The sequence below is a fragment of the Malaya genurostris genome, chromosome 1, assembly GCF_030247185.1.
Source record: "Malaya genurostris strain Urasoe2022 chromosome 1, Malgen_1.1, whole genome shotgun sequence".
Classification (NCBI taxonomy): domain Eukaryota; kingdom Metazoa; phylum Arthropoda; class Insecta; order Diptera; family Culicidae; genus Malaya; species Malaya genurostris.
In genome coordinates this window covers 37,014,235-37,033,047 of record NC_080570.1, presented here as the reverse complement: position 1 = coordinate 37,033,047, position 18,813 = coordinate 37,014,235, and the positions used below count along the sequence as shown (strand labels likewise).

The 18,813-nt window shown below is 37.0% G+C and overlaps 1 protein-coding gene across 1 annotated transcript in view; it reads right to left on the bottom strand.

Moving 5' to 3' along the window:
* LOC131437376 (CCR4-NOT transcription complex subunit 6-like) overlaps positions 1-18,813 on the bottom strand; it is a 287,533-nt gene that overhangs the window by 265,560 nt on the left and 3,160 nt on the right. The window lies entirely within an intron of this gene.

Genomic DNA, 18,813 nt, shown 5'->3' with positions numbered 1-18,813 from the left:
TTTGTAGGGGACGTTTTTTTGTATTGCAGCGGGTCGTGAGAGTTTAGTTAACAAGTGCCCCACCGAGAGCACGCTGCAGACGGGTCGGGAAGAATCCGAATCGATGATTGCTTTCCCTTTCGATCTTGTAATCGAGATCTCATTCTAATTTAATTTAGTTTTCGTTTCTAAATTTCCGGTTACGTAAGTAATCAATAGTATTATTATCGACCCTACAATCGGTTCAAAATCGTGATTATACACAGGAACATTTCTTGCTTTCTGATAAATATTTGCCTTAGTCTATCAAGAAACACTTGAAAAATCTATCATATCTTTTTTAACTTAATTCTATCTGCTGTCATTGAACTGAAAATCATATCGATTTTCAACCTACTTTTTGTATTAGGATCCTTAATAACATCACTGTTCATTGCAAACCTAACCGTTTTGAATTTTGTTTAAGTTTCGTCTTATACTCATCAGTGCATAATAGTTCAAATTGAACTGCTTAATGCAAAACTCGGCTGTTTAATTTGAACCACCAAGAAGAACACAAAAAGCAGAAACTCTACGTCTGCATAGTGGTTCAAATTCAACTGTCGAGTTTTGCAACAGTAGCTCATTTCAAACTGTTATGCACTGATGAGTCCAAGACGAAACGTAAACAACATTCAAACTGTTGAGTAGTTTTTACTCACGTACCAGAACCTGAATTCTGGACAAGGAACTGGAACTGAATTAGAGAATTAAATTCCGAGTCTGTGACTGGTTAGTTGCAAAATTCTGGTTAGGGATCCAGATCAAAAAATCAGTTCATGTATTTTGTTCAATATGATCATTGAACGTAAGTACAAAATATGTGACACAACTCAATTTGAAAAAAAAGAGTAAGTTTCCATCCATCTGCTCATTTTCGAGTTAAGAAACAAGGCTGTCGAAATTTGAGTGATTTCTACTTAAAATAGAAATTTGAGTGATTTCTACTTAAAAAACTTATTTTTTTCCAAATTTGAATTTATCTATAAATTTCCATGCAAAAAAATAAAAACTCGCTTTGCCATTCATATTTAAATACATGAAATTCACAATTCGAGCCATGAAGCGATTCAAAATTGTTCAGTTTTGGTACCCCTAAAAACCTATTTGGAGTACAAATTTAACGATTTTAATGATCGGTACAAATTTAACGGTATAATCGAAGCCAAAAATTTTCTCAAGAAATATCTTCTGAAATCATCAATAATTGAGCTTTAAAGCAGGATCTAGAATCTGAAATGGGAAACGATGTATTCTTGAATACTAATCGAACCGCACAACACGGTTAAGTTATAATTTTCACTCAGAAGTTGGAAAACTCAACGTTTACTCTAATGCAAGACTAAATGTGAGAACATTCACAGCTTGGGCAAACTGCACTTCAAATGTTGTAAGATTTTACTATGCATTTGGCGAAAAATATTAATTAGAAAGCATTTCTTTCACGAGATTTTATGCGAGATTTGTTAAACATTTTGTTTTCTTGTGTGTGTGTGTGTGTGTGTGTGTGTGTGTGTGTGTGTGTGTGTGTGCGAAAGAATAAGGAAAAACTCATTTATTTTTACAACTCACACGAAATCTTTCTATAAAAACGTTTATCAGGCACAATTTATATACGAATCGATAGAAAAAAACAATTATCTACAATCGTATGTTCTTGGAATTTCCGTTTTCTTCCCCGTTCTTTCGAAATTTTGGGTAAAGTGCGTGAAACCCCGGGATTGGCAGCGAGCTTCACCTTACCACGGCGCAGCGCTACCTTAAGTTGAAGTTCTAAATCAGGATTCTGGATACGAATTCCGAACCTAAATTAAGGAACTAAATTCAGTTCCAAAATGTAGTCATGAAACCAGTTCCAGAATCTAGAATCAGGATTCAGTTCCAGAGTCTTAGTTTTTACTTTTGAACCTGTATTCGGTAACTTGAGTAATTTCTACTTAGAATAGAAAAAACTTTTTTTTTTAATTGAATTTAACTCAAAATTTTCCCAAAAAAAAAATTGGTTTTTTAATAATATTCAAATACATGAAAATCACAAACTTAATTATTATTTTCCAATAGGAAGCGATTCAAAAATGTTCAACTTTGGTTCCCCTATAAAACCTGTTTGGAGTGAAGTTGACATAATCGAAACCTTGGGAAATTTCTTTTGATATCGTCAATGATTGGTTGACAATAGTTTTAACCTAGGATCTAGAATCTGCCATGGGAAATGATATATTGTTGAATTTTCAAGTTCGATATGGAAATATTCCAATAAAAAGTTGGTTGAGAAAATTTTGGTTGGCGGTTCAATGCATAGGATGCTGGTCTTACAAGCCAGTTGTCGTATGTTCGAGCCCCGACCTGGAAGGATTCTTAGTGTCAGTAGGATCCATAGTACTAGCCATGCAATGATTCTGTACACTAAGAATCGGCTGCGAAGTCTGTTGAAACAGAAAGGCCAAATTCCACCAAAGGGAATGTAACGCCAAGACTTTGCTTTTTGAGGAAATACTCCAATAAAGGTTGAGTAATAATTTCCACTCAGAAGTTTGAATATATATATATATATATATATATATATATATATATATATATATATATATATATATATATATATATATATATATATATATATATATATATATATATATATATATATATATATATATATATATATATATATATATATATATATATATATATATATATATATATATATATATATATATATATATATATATATATATATATATATATATATATATATATATATATATATATATATATATATGTGAGATTAAAACGAAACGAAGATTCGAACTTAATTTAAGAAACTAAATTCAGTTCCAGAATGTAGTAATGAAACCAGTTTCGGAATCTACATTAAGGATCCAGTTCAAGAGTCTTAGTTTTAACTTTTGAACCTGTATTCTGTGTCAAAATTCTAAACTTTGAGTTAAGTTCAGAATACAGATGGACCAGAGTCCAATATCTGACTTCAGTGGACCAGAATCTAGGTTCTGAACCGTCGTCCGTGAACGATAAACGTAATGAAACGTGATGAGTTTTCCTCATTGTTTCCAAAAGTTTGAGAAAATTAAATTGTTGAGTTGATGGTTATCTCACATTGTTGAAAATTTAATCATAAATTGCTGATCATATTTATGATGACATGGGGAAAGAATTATGTTGTTGTTTTTAGTACAACTCGAGATATTCACGATTAAGTTCTATCCATTCTTCCACAGGGCGAATTTTGAAAAGACGCTCCATAGCAAAGAAAGACGTATTCACATCAAAACAAAGAGCGGCTGCTTTCAGAGTAAAAATTTAAGAGCACATTTCGACAGTTTTGAACACACATTTTTCAATAACAGTTGATCATTCAACACGTGAATGGTAAGCCTTCAAATTAGACCCTTTTTTTCTCGGTTAAGCGAATTTCGAGCCAGTTTGTGACTAATCGTGTGTAGTGATAGGATGTCAAATGAAACCATAAAACAGTACCAGAGCAGTACTTATGTAAGGCAGTAAAAGTTTAAAATGACATGTAATTTTACTCATTGGTGGCGGTAAACAGAATCTGACTCATTTTTTCCCATCTCTAGATTTCCGACCGATTTTCTTTTGTGGCTTCTGCAACGTACATTCTAAATTCATCTGCTGTTTCGACATATATTTATCGGTCTTGATATACCTATTTTCGCCCAAAACAGCAAACCTTGGCAAGGCGAATTATGATTGGAACAACTTCCTAACGTTTGTTCTCCTCACTGTATTTTGTGTTTCACTACGGTTTGGTACTACCCAAACCTTGAATATCGGTTTTACATTTGAAATCATTTTCAGTACGAATGCTATGTTCTCAATTAGTCTATTTTTTATCCCGTAAGATTCTACACTATCATAACAGTTTACAGTATCAATTCTTAGGTAATACATACAATTTTTTCGAGACTGTCGAAAACTTTCCATACCATCTAGTGGGACACAAAAATCCAGTACGTACCTGTAACGAAAAAAAACAAAAGAAAACGTTAGAAACCAAAATTAACAATCCTGTTCGCGCTGGTCAGCCGACACAGCGATAGTAATAAATAATTCAATCAATTTCTCGACTGCGAAAAGCAAACAAAATCGAACCGTCGATTGGTAACACTTTCAAAACGGTAGCAATCGCACGGCACTTTCTGTCGCAACATTAGCTAGCTTTTGTGCATCGTCAAAATAGTAAGTGCCCAGTCAGTTCATTGAGCAGCTATTGCTTATTCATAGTAGCTCAATAACACGATCAGTGGATCACCGTTGCCGCGAGAAATCCTATCATTTCTTCCGCTGTGAAGCGTTTAGTATCTCACCTGGTATCCCATCAGCAAACCAGACCATAAGGCTAAAGAAATTAAATCAATAAAGGCCAATTCGTTCCGAGTCTTTTTTTTATCGTTTCTATCTCCCCAGTCGGGTTCCGTCACAGAAGAGCCAACAGCACCGAGAGTTCCGGGATCTAGTTGAATTATCGATCAGATTTGTCAAATCAAGTTCGCGGCTCGATACAGCCCTTGATTGGACCTCGACCCTCCGGGGACTATTTTCCGATCTGATACTTCGTGCCGCAATTGTCATTGCGGACTCGGCTCGATAGCTGCCGGCAAAGGCACTAATGATCTGGCAGGTCAATGATGTTATTATTGCCATTATATTATTGTATTTTCTAACGCCGCCGGATGGAACAGACTAACGGTGGGCTGCAGAAAATGAAATGGAGATGGAGTCGTTTGGATCCCTTCGAAGGAAAAAAAAAGTATACGCCACTTATTACTCCACAATATTCAGTCAGCGGTCCACTGATCTAACTATGATTGATAATGAAAATAAATACCAAGTACTGTCTGTAATCATAAACAGTAGATTTGATTGTTTTCTATGTCAATTGGATCCGTTTTACGGTTCATCTAATTTTCAAATAAATATTTACCTCAAAGTTTTGTATGATAACTCATTCAAAGTTTTTAATTACCGATTCATTCTAATTTCCAAAAAAAATCATAAACTACTGTTATCGTACAAAATTATTTTTATTTTGAAATTGAATTGATACAATGATAAATGTATCGGAAACATATTCAAGAATTTAAAAACCAAATCAAACGATTTTTCGACAAATTTTCTTGATGCCTTTAGATCCGAGGATCAGGTTTTAGTTTGATTTCACGCTTCCGAATGAGTTTAAATATCCATTTCAGCTTATGTTGTTATTTCGGTTTTTGATTTCGTTACTGTAATTCACTTTATTATGGATTTTGTTTCTATTTTAGTCAAGACTTTGCTTTAGATTTTATTCGATTATTTCATTTCTATTTTTGTTACCCTGTCGTTTTTTTTTTCAATTTTTCTTACAATGTCGGTTTTGTCTCTGTTTCAGGTTTCGCTGTTTGGTTGGTTTGGTTGTATTTGTCGTTTTTGTCGATGAACAGTGCTATTGTTACTTTTACTGTCCCCGTTCTTGTCCTAATACTAGACCTAATCTCTATCCCAATACTTAATCCTGTTATTTTAATTGTTGCTGTTATTGCTATTTATTATTCGTTATTCTTCATTTTCCATTTTGTTGTTTGTTCTGCGACTTTCACTTTCGCAACAAACAGAGTGATGTGTGTTTAAAATTTATACCGTCATGTAGAGCGAATATTCAAAAGAAAACAAAGAATTCCTATAAACTTGCCTCAAAACGTTTTATAAATTGGAAAGATTACGAATCCCTTAGTAGTATTTATAAAAACATTATTATTATTATTATTATTATTGTTGTTGTTATAATTATTATTATATCGTTTATTTATATCCGGTTTTAACCTAGTTACGGTCGTTTGCCGGGTAGATAATAAAAAAATGTTTTATATGAGAAAGGCATCAATTATTCACTAGGTGAAATAAAACATGTGTTGTAAATTGAAACTTGTTTAATTATTTGTATATCTAATTTATTATTTGTTATTTATTTTTTATTTATTATTTTTTATTCATTATTTATTATTTATGTATATCCCCTTCTCCTCTCGTCATCATTCTTCTACCATCTTTTAGAACACTAATTAGAGCTATATGTCGATTCTAACCATATGAACGATGAGGATGTTTTATGCCTGCTGGAGTGAGAGATCGTGAAATTTCAGCTCTATCGGGCAAATATCAGGTGTACAACTTTGCTTCCGCCGTTTTCCGATAGGTGGCTGTACCGGCTGAGGCTGGTCAAAATACATAGATGATAATGCCTTCAAAGTGAGTGTGTACAGTGCCTAACGAATTGTCATCGCCGTTTCAGTGACAGTTGTTCTTGTTTTCGTATTATTCACGCTCGAAAATATCTGTTTATGTGCCCAATTCTCGCCATTTGCGGGAAGTTTTACTTTTCTGTTACAATTCGAAAAAAAATGCAGCTGAAGCGCATCGAATGCTCTCAGAAACTTACGGTGATGCTGTTCTGAGTAGACGAACGTCTCGAGAGTGGTTTCAACGTTTTAAAAATGGTGATTTCGATATCGAAGACAAACATGGTGGTGGAAGAGAAAAACCCTTTAAAGATGCATTGCTTGATGAAGATTCGTGCCGAATCGTTGGGAGTGAGTCAGCAAGCCATTTCAAAACGTCTCAAGGCCCTGGGCATGATTCAAAAAGAAGGAAATTGGGTGCCATACGAGTTGAAACCGAGGGACATCGAGCGCCGTCTATTTGTATGTGAGCAACTGCAACAAAGACAAAATCGTAAGGGGTTTTTACATCGAATCGTAACCGGTGATGAAAAGTGGGCTCGATACGATAATCCTAAACGCAGAAAATCATGGGGAAAGCCCGAGCATGTTACTTTTGTCGAAGGCAAAACTGAATATTCACGGCGCCAAGGTTATGATTTGTATTTGGTGCGATCAGCTCGGTGTAATTTACTCTTAAAACCGGGTGAAACCGTCACAGGAGATCGCTACCGGACGCAACTGATGCGCCTTAGTCGCGCGCTTAAAGAAAAGCGGCCACAATATCAAGAGCGACATGACAAAGTCATCCTTCAACACTCGACAATGCTCGGCCTCACGTCGCAAAAGAGGTCAAAATGTACCTGGAAACGTCAAATAGGGAAGTCTTGCCCAACCCGCCGTATGCCCCAGATGTTGCCCCTTCTGACTTCCACCTATTCCGTTCGATGGCACACGGCCTGGCAGAACAACATTTTCAATCCTTCGAAGAGTTGGAAAAATGTATTGCTTCATGGATAGCGTCAAAAGAGGACTCTTTTTTTTACGAGCCGGGATCCGAAAATTGCTGGAAAGATGGGAGAAAGTTGTCGCAAGCGACGGACAATACTTTGAATAATACATCTGTGAGCACTTTTTCGCAATAAAGCTTTTAACTTTGAAAAAAAAAACAGCGGAAGCAAAGTTGTACAGCTGATAAATAAATAAATAAATTATTTATTATGAATTTTTTATTATTTATTATTAATTATTAATTATTTATTATTTATTTTTTATCATTTATTATTTATTTTTAATTTTTTATTATTTATTATTTATTATTTATTATTTATTATTTATTATTTATTATTTATTATTTATTATTTATTATTTATTATTTATTATTTATTATTTATTATTTATTATTTATTATTTATTATCTATTATTTATTATTTATTATTTATTATCTATTATTTATTATTTATTATTTATTATTTATTATTTATTATTTATTATTTATTATTTATTATTTATTATTTATTATTTATTATTTATTATTTATTATTTATTATTTATTATTTATTATTTGTTATTTATTATTTAGCTTTTATTTGTAATTATTGTTATTGCTATTGTCATTATTCTTGTTATTGTAATTGCCAATAATATCACTGATTTTATTATAATTGTTGATTAATCATTATTTAGTGAGTATATTAGTTGGTATATTAGTTGAAACATTGAAAAAAAATTAAAATTTTAAGACTGATTCAAGCAACATTTTTGCCAATTTGAATTAAGGAATCATACAAAACTAAATATCGAGTTTTGAATTTTGTATAAATATTCAACAAGAATTAAAAGAATTAACATATGACAAAAATTCTAAATCAATCTTAAATTGATGTTCATTTTTAAATTAAGAGGAATAAGAAGAAAATATGTCGCTCGCATCTAAATTTTGCATTTTATTACTAAATGTATCCTGAATCCGAATCACATTTGAATAACTATAGTAAATTTCGCCTTGAGTTTGAAAACAGCTGGAACAAACAGCTCAAAACTATGAACTCGTTTCAATGGAGATTTCATGAAATTATTCTTTTAAACAATCTAGATTAATGAAAATCAAATGTTCGTCTCTCGTTTGATTTTCATTAATATAGACTTTTTTATTGTTTAAAAAAAATGAATTTTTGAATTCTAAAAACTAAAACAGAAAACGTCGTTTTCATTTAGAATATTTCCACCTTTGAATGCTACGGTTGGGATCTTGCTTTCAGAATTATCCAAGTCATTTTCAAAAAGATCATTAACAGAAACAATCACCATAGATAATTATCATAATGTTGGGTATGAACTGGTTTTGGAGCTGAGAAAAGATTCACCTCAACTAAGTATTGGGAGTATTTTTTTTTCAAAACTAAAGGCACTATAAATTTTCGAACATTGAAATAGTTGTACTTTTATCAAATCTCATATGTCTTTATCCGGTGAATGATAGAGAAAAAAAGAGAGATGAGTGTATCATTGTTGTGACGTTAGGTTGGATGTAAGACCAAACCAAACTTCGCCGATCGTACAGTGTACTAGAGCGGTGCGCTGTTTTATCAGGTTGCCACCAGATATGTCCCGGGTTGGCGGTTCAATGCATAGAGCGCTGGTCTTACAAGCCAGTTGTCGTATGTTCGAGCCCCGACCTGGAAGGATTCTTAGTGTCAGTAGGATCCATAGTACTAGCCATGTAATGATTCTATACACTAAGAATCGGCTGCGAAGTCTGTTGAAACAGAAAGGCCAAATTCCACAAAAGGAATGTAATGCCAGGACTTTGCTTTTTATCTGATATGTGGTTAAACCGAAAGCTCCAAGGAAGCCCAATCTTAGGGTTGTTACGTGATTCGAGGAAGGCTTGCAAAATTGTGTCTTGCATCTAGACCCAAATCAAGCTTAGGTTTCAGTTTAAGAATTAAGGAGTATTAGTAAAAAAATCGTTTTCATCATTAACGCGGAGTGTCCAGAAGAGCTGAATTAGAGGCCATTGAAGACCTTCCATTTCTGAGGGTGTAAGACTTTCCAAAAAGCATCCCCATAACCACTGGCACCTGAGGAAGATACCTTTGCTTTCAGGGTGAACTTTCTAACATAAAAAAGCCAAATGTCAAGGGTTCGCAAACCTCATCATCTGCCAGGCCTGCCGGGTGCAACGACTACGAAGCCGCTCGTTATCCGAGGTTGATGCATCATCACCGGAGTCCGTGCGAGTTTAAGAAGAATAAGAAGAAGAAAAAACCGCTCATCACTTTCACCCTTATAATAGTGGTAATAATAAAAACAAAACAGAAACAGCATCAAACCAGCCTACACCAAATCAGAGGGCCTGCAGATCGGAAAGAGAGTGAGAAAAAGACATCAACCGCCGTCGCAGAAGATATCGGGTGAAAGCGTTGTTTTTTTTTTTGCTTCTGCCAACAGCCTTCCCATCTACCACCCAATCCTTGAATGAACACGGCCTGCCAATAAACAGCACACAATTTCCAGGGTCCGTCTGTTTTATTTTTTTACTTTTTGTTACTTCCTTAAAGTAAAAAAACGGCAAACTAACTCTTTACTGCACAAGTTTTTTTTTGCTTCGAATTGTGACTGGTCACACAGACTTGGGGGATACGTGAGGCAGTAGAGGGTTAGGCTAACCGCAGTCGATCGACTTTACCAACGGTGAACGTGTTCGCGTTGTCGCGACGTCGGTCGGTCGGTCGGTCGGTCGGATAGAGCCGAGCCGACACCGGATTGCTGGTGACTCACGGGACGGGAAGTTGGATAATCGGATGATGCTGACTGACTGACTGTGCTGCAAGAAAGGGGCGACGAAGAAGAGAGCGCAAAGCAGCTTTCAGTAAGACCACGATGGCGTAATCGGTCGGGGTCCGATGATCGCGATCGAGGGTACGTCACAAACCACAACCAGGACCCGGGGGGGAGGGGGGACGTGCGCGTCGGACGTCGACGCTAGTGAAAGTTGACTCGAAATTCGACGCTTGCGAACAACGTTTTTTTTTTATTTTTTGCTAGATTGTCCAACATCCGCGCTGTCTCCGTTTTTGAGGGGACGTTTGTAGACAGTCGATTTTCAATTGATACTCTGATAATCGTTGCTAATTTTGCACTTGTTTGATAGGGGTCAATCAATGATCTTCGAGCGAATATCACACTTTTCAATTATTTTTGATTGCATAGGAAATTGGTTCGAAAACTGTAGAAAGCACCGTATTACGAAGAATTCCACTATTTTTTCCAAAAATTAAATGGTTCAGGTCTTCCTCAATATATACAATCTGGTTAATCCAAGCGACTATCGAACCATTAGTATAACTTTTAGAACACTCAGTCTGCCGGTTCGAATCGGTGCTAGTGTTTACTGTCAACAAGCGCGATTGAAGCCATCTTTTTCGAAGGGTAGGCACTGAACAGTTTTTGTTCCTGAGTTTTATACAATCAGTACGGCGATGAACTTTTTTTTATCTTCAACTATAAGGCAACAAATTATTGCTCATAATGTTTTAAGAATTCTAAAATCCAGCAGGTCTGCATTCAATTCAAATAACATTTTGACATATTTATTAGACATGATCAGGCAAAGGGTGTTTGAACCCGAAAGCCTTGGTATTACATTCATTTTGTGAAATTTGACTATTCTGTTTCGCAGCCGAATTATAACGTACAGACGTAGAACTTCGTCTTTCTTTAACAGTTCGGCTGAAAAGTTCGTATCGTTTAATAGAAACACACATTTTTTTTGCCAAAATTCGTTTTTATTATTCAAGATAATTGCCATCAGAGGCGATACAGCGATTGTAGCGATCTTCCAACTTTTCGATACCATTTTTGTAGTACGATTTGTCCTTTGCCTCAAAATAGGCCTCAGTTTCAGCGATTACCTCTTCATTGCTTCTAAATTTTTTACCAGCGAGCATTCTCTGAGGTCTGAGAACAGGAAAAAGTCACTGGGGGCCAAATCTGGAGAATACGGTGGATGACGGAGCAATTCGAAGCCCAATTCGTTCAATTTCAGCATGGTTTTCATCGACTTGTGACACGGTGCATTGTCTTGATGAAACAAAACTTTTTTCTTCTTCAAATGAGGCCGTTTTTTTGAAATTTCGTCCTTCAAACGCTCTAATAACGCTATATAATAGTCACTGTTGATGGTTTTTCCCTTTTCAAGGTAGTCGATGAAAATTATACCATGCGAATCCCAAAATACAGACGCCATAACCTTACCGGCCGATTGTTGAGTCTTTCCACGCTTTGGGTTCGGATCATCGCGTGCAGTCCACTCAGCTGACTGTCGATTGGACTCCAGAGTGAAGTGATGGAGCCATGTTTCGTCCATTGTTATATATCGACGAAAAAAAATCGGTTTTATTTCGATATAACAGCTCCAAACACTGCTCAGAATCATCAATTCGTTGTTGTTTTTGATCGATTGTGAGCTCACGCGGCACCCATTTTGCACAAAGCTTTCTCATATCCAAATATTCGTGAATAATATGTCCAACACGTTCCTTTAATATATTTAGGCATTCTCGATTAACTTCACTTTACGGTCATCGAAAATCATTTTGTGGATTTTTTTCACGTTTTCATCGGTAACAGCCTCTTTTGGACGTCCACTGCGTTCATCGTCTCCGGTGCTCATATGACCAGTACGAAAGTAGCTTCACTCAAAATGCAACATCTCACAAACTAATAATCAGACAGCTGTCAAATTTATACACGTATCTTTTGAAGGTTGGTACTAACTGAAAATGGTATGGATTTAATTCTAGTGGCGCCGTCTCATAGAAACGATACGAACTTTTCAGCCGATCGGTTACTGTTATAAAGTAAATTTATACTTGTTACAAATAAAACCTTCTGATCAAAACTAAAAGACGCCACTAAACAAATGGCGTTTTGCGACCACAAAATTCCGGGGTTTTATTTCATCATTCTGTTTTAGCTGTAGCTTATATTTTGTATTTCGGTAAAGAGTGGGTACTTCTATTATTTCTCCAGCCCGAACAATTATTTGGGCAACTTAAACTCAAAAGAAAAAATGCCAACGATGTTATTGGTTTGTCTCAACGGAGTAGGATGATAAGATATATCATATATCATAAACTGATAATAATATAATAATATAATCATATAATACTGTACATTTTTCATATCTTTTTGTAGTTTACGGAATTTATTGATATGGGAATGGGCCAGCCGAATTTTCATGAGCAATTATGGTTTAAATCGTAAGGATGCGCTCGATTTAATAAAGCAACAAGAACGAGAGGCGATCGAAAACGGAGAAATTGAAATTCCAGATTTTAGTAGAAATCTTGCATAATTCGCAGTCTTCCATCGTAAGATATAATATTTTTTGTACTGTTTCAGTTCTTTAAAAAAAAGATACAAACTAAATAAAAAATGACTTAAAACTCTCTGAAATAATAAATTTAATACCTGCCAGTGGGCCAACTACACTCAGTGGTTTCGTTTTAAGTGAGAATCTCTTGTTTTTGTTTACATTCCATATGTAGTTACCAAGGCTACTGGTAACTGTTTTTCAAAATCAATAATTTACCAACTTGTGTTCCCAGTTCCAACATTTTTTCAAGCGAATCCGTTTTAACATTACCAGTTACTGAGGGGTAGTTAAATTTGCGATACAGTTTTGATAGTCGAGGGCAGGTCGTGTCGTCGGATCATGTCTCCAACTTTCTTAAACATTCATTGAGTTCCTGGTAGCTTAACGTTTTTCGTGGCATAAAATGAAAAAAATCTTACGATGAATAACTAAGAACTTTGAAAAAATAATTTTATTTTTGATTTAAAAAAAAATCGGAAGTTTTTTTAGTGTATATTTTTTAAATTATTTCCATTTAACCTTTAATTTCCCAGTCATTGACGTTTCATTTTCTCAATGCACCGTGAGCTCCATTTACCTGTACCAAATGTCATCATCGAAACCCAATCGCAGTGGAGAATGTCATAACCGGGTCGGGTTCACCGAATATGCTGAATCATCACATTTAACTAACTAACACATAAACACCGACGTCTAACGCCGATTCGAAGAAGTTATTGTTAAGTAATTGATTATTTTTTCCGCCGCAATCTTCGACAACTTTCCGACAGATTCAGAAAGCAACAAAACAACCAACAACTGACACATGCAAGAAAGAAACGTTTATTCTCGTTCCGCTGCGGTTGCTGCGATTGCCAAATCGTCTCGATGTCATGGTGTCTCGATGTATCGATGGCGTGATGGTTTAGGGGCAGACCAAACCGGAACCGTCAAACACCACCAAGCCAGCCTGCCAGTTCAAGCTGTGAACGAAAGTGAAAGTTTCTCTGCCTCTGGTCCGCAACCGCTCCACCGGTGTGAAAATCAGAAACTCACCCGATTGGCAGTCCGGTTCGGAGCAACACCGACGACGACCGAACAATTATCACACCTTGATGCTTCATCTCCCGTATCGTGTTATGTCAGATTGTACTCACTAAACAAACTCTTCTAGTTATGGGAAACGGTGGGGAAACGTTTTTTTTTTTAACTTGAAGATGAAATTGGTCATCGAAGTTCGGATGATGGCATGTAAATTATTTTTTTTAACAAATTAGCAAAAGCTAAACAACCGGCAATTGGGAGGGGCTTGTGCTCGTGCTTTCTTCGATGGCACTGCAGTTCGCAAGTTGCCCGAAAGCGCACTCTAATGAATGATACTCATTACCGGTGCTATCTGCTTGCTAGACCGCGGCTACCAATCTTGCCGCCAGACATCTTCGCCTCGCATTTCGAGTGACGACCCCAACGATCCGGAATTATTTCATTACCCCGGTAATCAGAGAACTGACCCGATGACTGCGATGACTTTTTTGAAAGAAGGAAACCGAAGCCAATCAACAACGGGAACAACCGGGTAATCACCGGGCTGCTAATGGTCGTAAATTACTACCACACTGTAACCTATGGGCAGAAGTGTTGGACTAAAAAACGGGCTTCCAGCACCGATCCTTGGGTGGAATGGATTCACAATTTCGGTCCGGGACTTCGGATTCGGAACAGTGCAGTGATGAAGTGACCTGAAAACCACATGGAACTAACCGGTATATGTTACGTATAAATGTCGGAGCCACCATCAGTAGGAAGTAGCAGGCATTTAACTCAGTATGCTCTAGTGGGTGCTCAAATTACCGGTGCTCCGACAGTAATCGGATCTATCGGCCCGCCGGATAGATAATAATGTTCGGGTTTGAGATTAGGTCCGGACAACGTGACTGTACTTATTGCCCATTAGCAGATTGAGCCATTATGATTGGAACCAGACTGGAATTCGTAACGACGACGGGAATGATTTTCTGTAGGGTTTCTGTCCTCGGATGAATTGCTTCCAGACTTTGGAAATGGCAACAGACGATTGCCCGCTATATTGCCTTGCTCACTGTCCCGGTTGTACCAAACCTTCCACTTTGCCACCACGGCTACAAATGGCCTGTCAAACTAAGAATGTTTTTTGGAAACTCTTTTTTTTAACAAAAACTACAAGGATCAGCCCCATGGGGTTGTTCGAGCCTTTGATGTGGAACAAGGCAACCAAAATTTCTAATGATCTAACAGATCGGCTGAAAAGTTCGTATCGTTTCTATGAGAGGGCGCCACTAGAATTAAATCCATACCACCTTCAAAAGATACGTGTATTAATTTGACAGCTGTCTGATAATTAGTTTGTGAGATATTGCATTTTGAGTGAAGCTACTTTTGTTATTGTGAAAAAAATGGAAAAAAAAGAATTTCGTGTGTTGATGAAACACTACTTTTTGATGAAAAAAAGTGCCGCCGATACCAAAAAATGGCTTGATGAGTGTTATCCAGACTCTGCACCGGGCGAAGCAACAATTCGTAAGTGGTTTGCAAAATTTCGTACTGGTCATGTGAGCACCGAAGACGATGAACGCAGTGGACGTCCAAAAGAGGCTGTTACCGATGAAAACGTGAAAAAAATCCACAAAATGATTTTCAATTACCGTAAAGTGAAGTTGATCGAGATAGCTGACACCCTAAAGATATCAAAGGAACGTGTTGGACATATTATTCACGAATATTTGGATATGAGAAAGCTTTGTGCAAAATGGGTGCCGCGTGAGCTCACAATCGATCAAAAACAACAACGAATTGATGATTCTGAGCACTTTGCCGTCGATATATAACAATGGACGAAACATGGCTCCATCACTTCACTCCGGAGTCCAATCGACAGTCAGCTGAGTGGACTGCACGCGATGAACCGAACCCAAAGCGTGGAAAGACTCAACAATCGGCCGGTAAGGTTATGGCGTCTGTATTTTGGGATTCGCATGGTATAATTTTCATCGACTACCTTGAAAAGGGAAAAACCATCAACAATGACTAGCGTTATTAGAGCGTTTGAAGGACGAAATTAAAAAAAAACGGCTTCATTTGAAGAAGAAAAAAGTTTTGTTTCATCAAGACAATGCACCGTGTCACAAGTCGATGAAAACCATGCTGAAATTGAACGAATTGGGCTTCGAATTGCTCCCTCATCTACCGTATTCTCCAGATTTGGCCCTCAGTGACTTTTTCCTGTTCTCAGACCTCAAGAGAATGCTCGCTGGTAAAAAATTTAGAAGCAATGAAGAGGTAATCGCTGAAACTGAGGCCTATTTTCAAGCAAAAGACAAATCGTACTACAAAAATGGTATCGAAAAGTTGGAAGATCGCTATAATCACTGTATCGCCTCTGATGGCAATTATGTTGAATAATAAAAACGAAGTTTGGCAAAAAAATGTGTTTCTATTAAACGATACGAACTTTTCAGCCGAACTGTTAGAACTGAATTTTGGAACTGCGTTCAGAATTCTTTTCCTTTATTCATGTTCGGAATTCAAGTTCAATATTCAGTTCTAGAACTTCTAAATTCTGAAAATGAGTTCAGTTTCATAACTGTAGAACTAAATTCATGAACTGAATTCTTGATCTGGATTCCGACCGGAATTTTGCAATTGAAATCAGAGCCTGTTCCATATTACGAATTCAGTTCTTGGATTCAGTTTAGGTTCCTGAATCCTGGTTCTGGGTGAATCCTGTGTCCTTTTCATGAAATGTTGGTCTCATATGCCCAAATGATTTTTCGATGAAATTCCGAATCATTTCAAGGACCCAATCAATAAAGATACGACGTTGTTTGTGAACGATATCGTTTCATTTTCATTTGTGGCATAGTTTCTATCAAGGATGAAAGGTCATTTATTAAATTCTGGGTTCAAAATCAGTCTGTACGAAATCAGTGTATTTTGGTGATCACAAAAAAGGTCTCCCCACTCATTTCTATGAGCAAAAAAAAAAAGTTATGCCTTAAAAAGGCTCTGTCAGGAATACGTTTGCATTGTGTTTTCCCTAAAAATTACAACACTTTTAGAAGCTCATTGCCACGCTGTGATCGATTTGAAAAATCAGTGAAAGACTGTGTCATTTTTTTTAATCTGTGCAGCACATTGAGAATCTGTAAAACAGATTATTCTGTGAACTTGGCACCCCTGGTTTCTACTTGTCAAATGTCCAAAATCACAGCCAGAGTTGCCATGTTATTTTTTAAAAAATCTGTCTCCGACTTAAAAATTGTCTCTGTTTAACTATGCAAAAGAAAATTTTTATTGGGTTTCATTTTCCGTGAGCAAAAAAAATAACCGTAAAGATCTGGTGAGATGTGACAAAAGCTAATAAAATTTGCAAAATCTGGTAAAAATTTTTAAATCTGACAAAAGATCTGCTTAGTTAGAGTGTCTGGCGAAGCGAGAAAAATCTGACATTTGCCAGATAAATCTGGAACCCTGGCAACGCTGATCGCAGCTTCAAAAGCGCCATCTGACAAAATAACCGGCTGTTAAAAAATATACCTATAACTGGAAAACCCTGTACGTGGGCTTTGCAATACGAGACTGGGTGCTGAATCTGAAAGCAACTCTACGGAGATGGAGATGGTGTTCAACCGGTAGTGACTGGTGGAATTGGTTGTTTGGCTCCATGATGTTGAATTAGACAAGGGCAAGACACTTTGCAAGCGTATGAGTAATGTCAACAATGTGCCCGTAAAACGAATTGCTGCGCTTCTTTTCCTGATTTTAATCAATAAATCTTTCATATAGTTGAAAATTAACAAACTTAGCTTATAATTGCAATTCAAGAAAAGCAAAAATCTTAGTATAAAACTCTTCCGTTTTTTTAGTGTTTTCGGGTATGTAGTTTAATTGTCCAAGGTATCAAGGTTTTTCGTTCTGGTAAATATGAAATAAAACTGTCCTCGGTTATAGCAACTGGACGCGGTTCGACGGACGATCCTGAGACGATGTTTACATTTTTCTTCCCCGTATCTTCCTGTTTTCCAGTAGTGTTTCCTCTATAGAGTCTCCTCCTCTCATGTATTTCGTTTTTGACGCATTTATGGCCAGTCCGATGCGCCTAGCTTCAGCTTTCAGTCCGATGTAGGTTTCCGTCATCTTCTCAAGGTTACGTGTCACAATATCAATATCGTCAGCAAAGCCAAAAAGTTGTACGGATTTTCGGAAGCCACTCGTGTCGATACTCGCTCTCTGAATCACACCTTCCAAGGCAATATTGAACAAGATACAGAAGAGTCCATCACCTTGCCGTAGCTCTCTCCGAGACTCGAAGAAACTCAAGAGCGTCCCAGATACTCGGACGTAGCACATTACTCTATCCATCGTTGCTTTGATCAATCGCGTCATTTTATTTGAAAAACGGTATTCGTGCATTATCTGCCATAGCTGTTGTCGATCGATTGTGTCGTATGCCGCTTTGAAGTCAATGAATAGGTGATGCGTGGGTACGTTGTATTGACGAAACTTCTGGAGTTCTTGTCTTATCGCGAATATGTGATACGTAGTGGCGCGGGCTCCAGTAAATCCCGATTGGTACGGCCCTACGAATTCCTTAGCTATTCGTGATAGACGACGGCAAAGGATTTGGGAGAGTACCTTGTGGGCGCCGTTCAGCAATGTGATTGAGCGGTAATTGCAACAATCTAGCTTATTACCCTTTTTGTAGACGGAACATAGCACTCCTTCCGTCCATTCCTGCGGTAGAATCTCCTCCTCCCAAATCTTAGAAATCATCCAGTGCAGCGCTCTAGCCAGTGCTTCTCCTCCGTAGTATTTGAGCAGCTCGCCTGGTAACTGGCCATTGCCCGCGGCTTTGTTGTTATTCAGCTTGTCGAACTCCTCACTTCTCTCCGACAGATCAGGTGCTGGGAATCTGTCGTCGGCTGAGCGTGCATCCAGATTGATTTACCTGTTGTTCTCTGTATCTTGTGCTCAGATGCTCGACATAGTACTGCTTTTTGGCATCAGTAGTGATTATTTCACTGGCAAATATTTACCTAGAATATGTACTAGCAGCTATTAGCAGTGTTCAAGAACCGTTGGCCACCAACAATGATCACTCACAATTCTTTTAGTGTCTCCGCAGCCAATGTGACCTAAATGTGCCTTTAATTTGGCTCAACGCT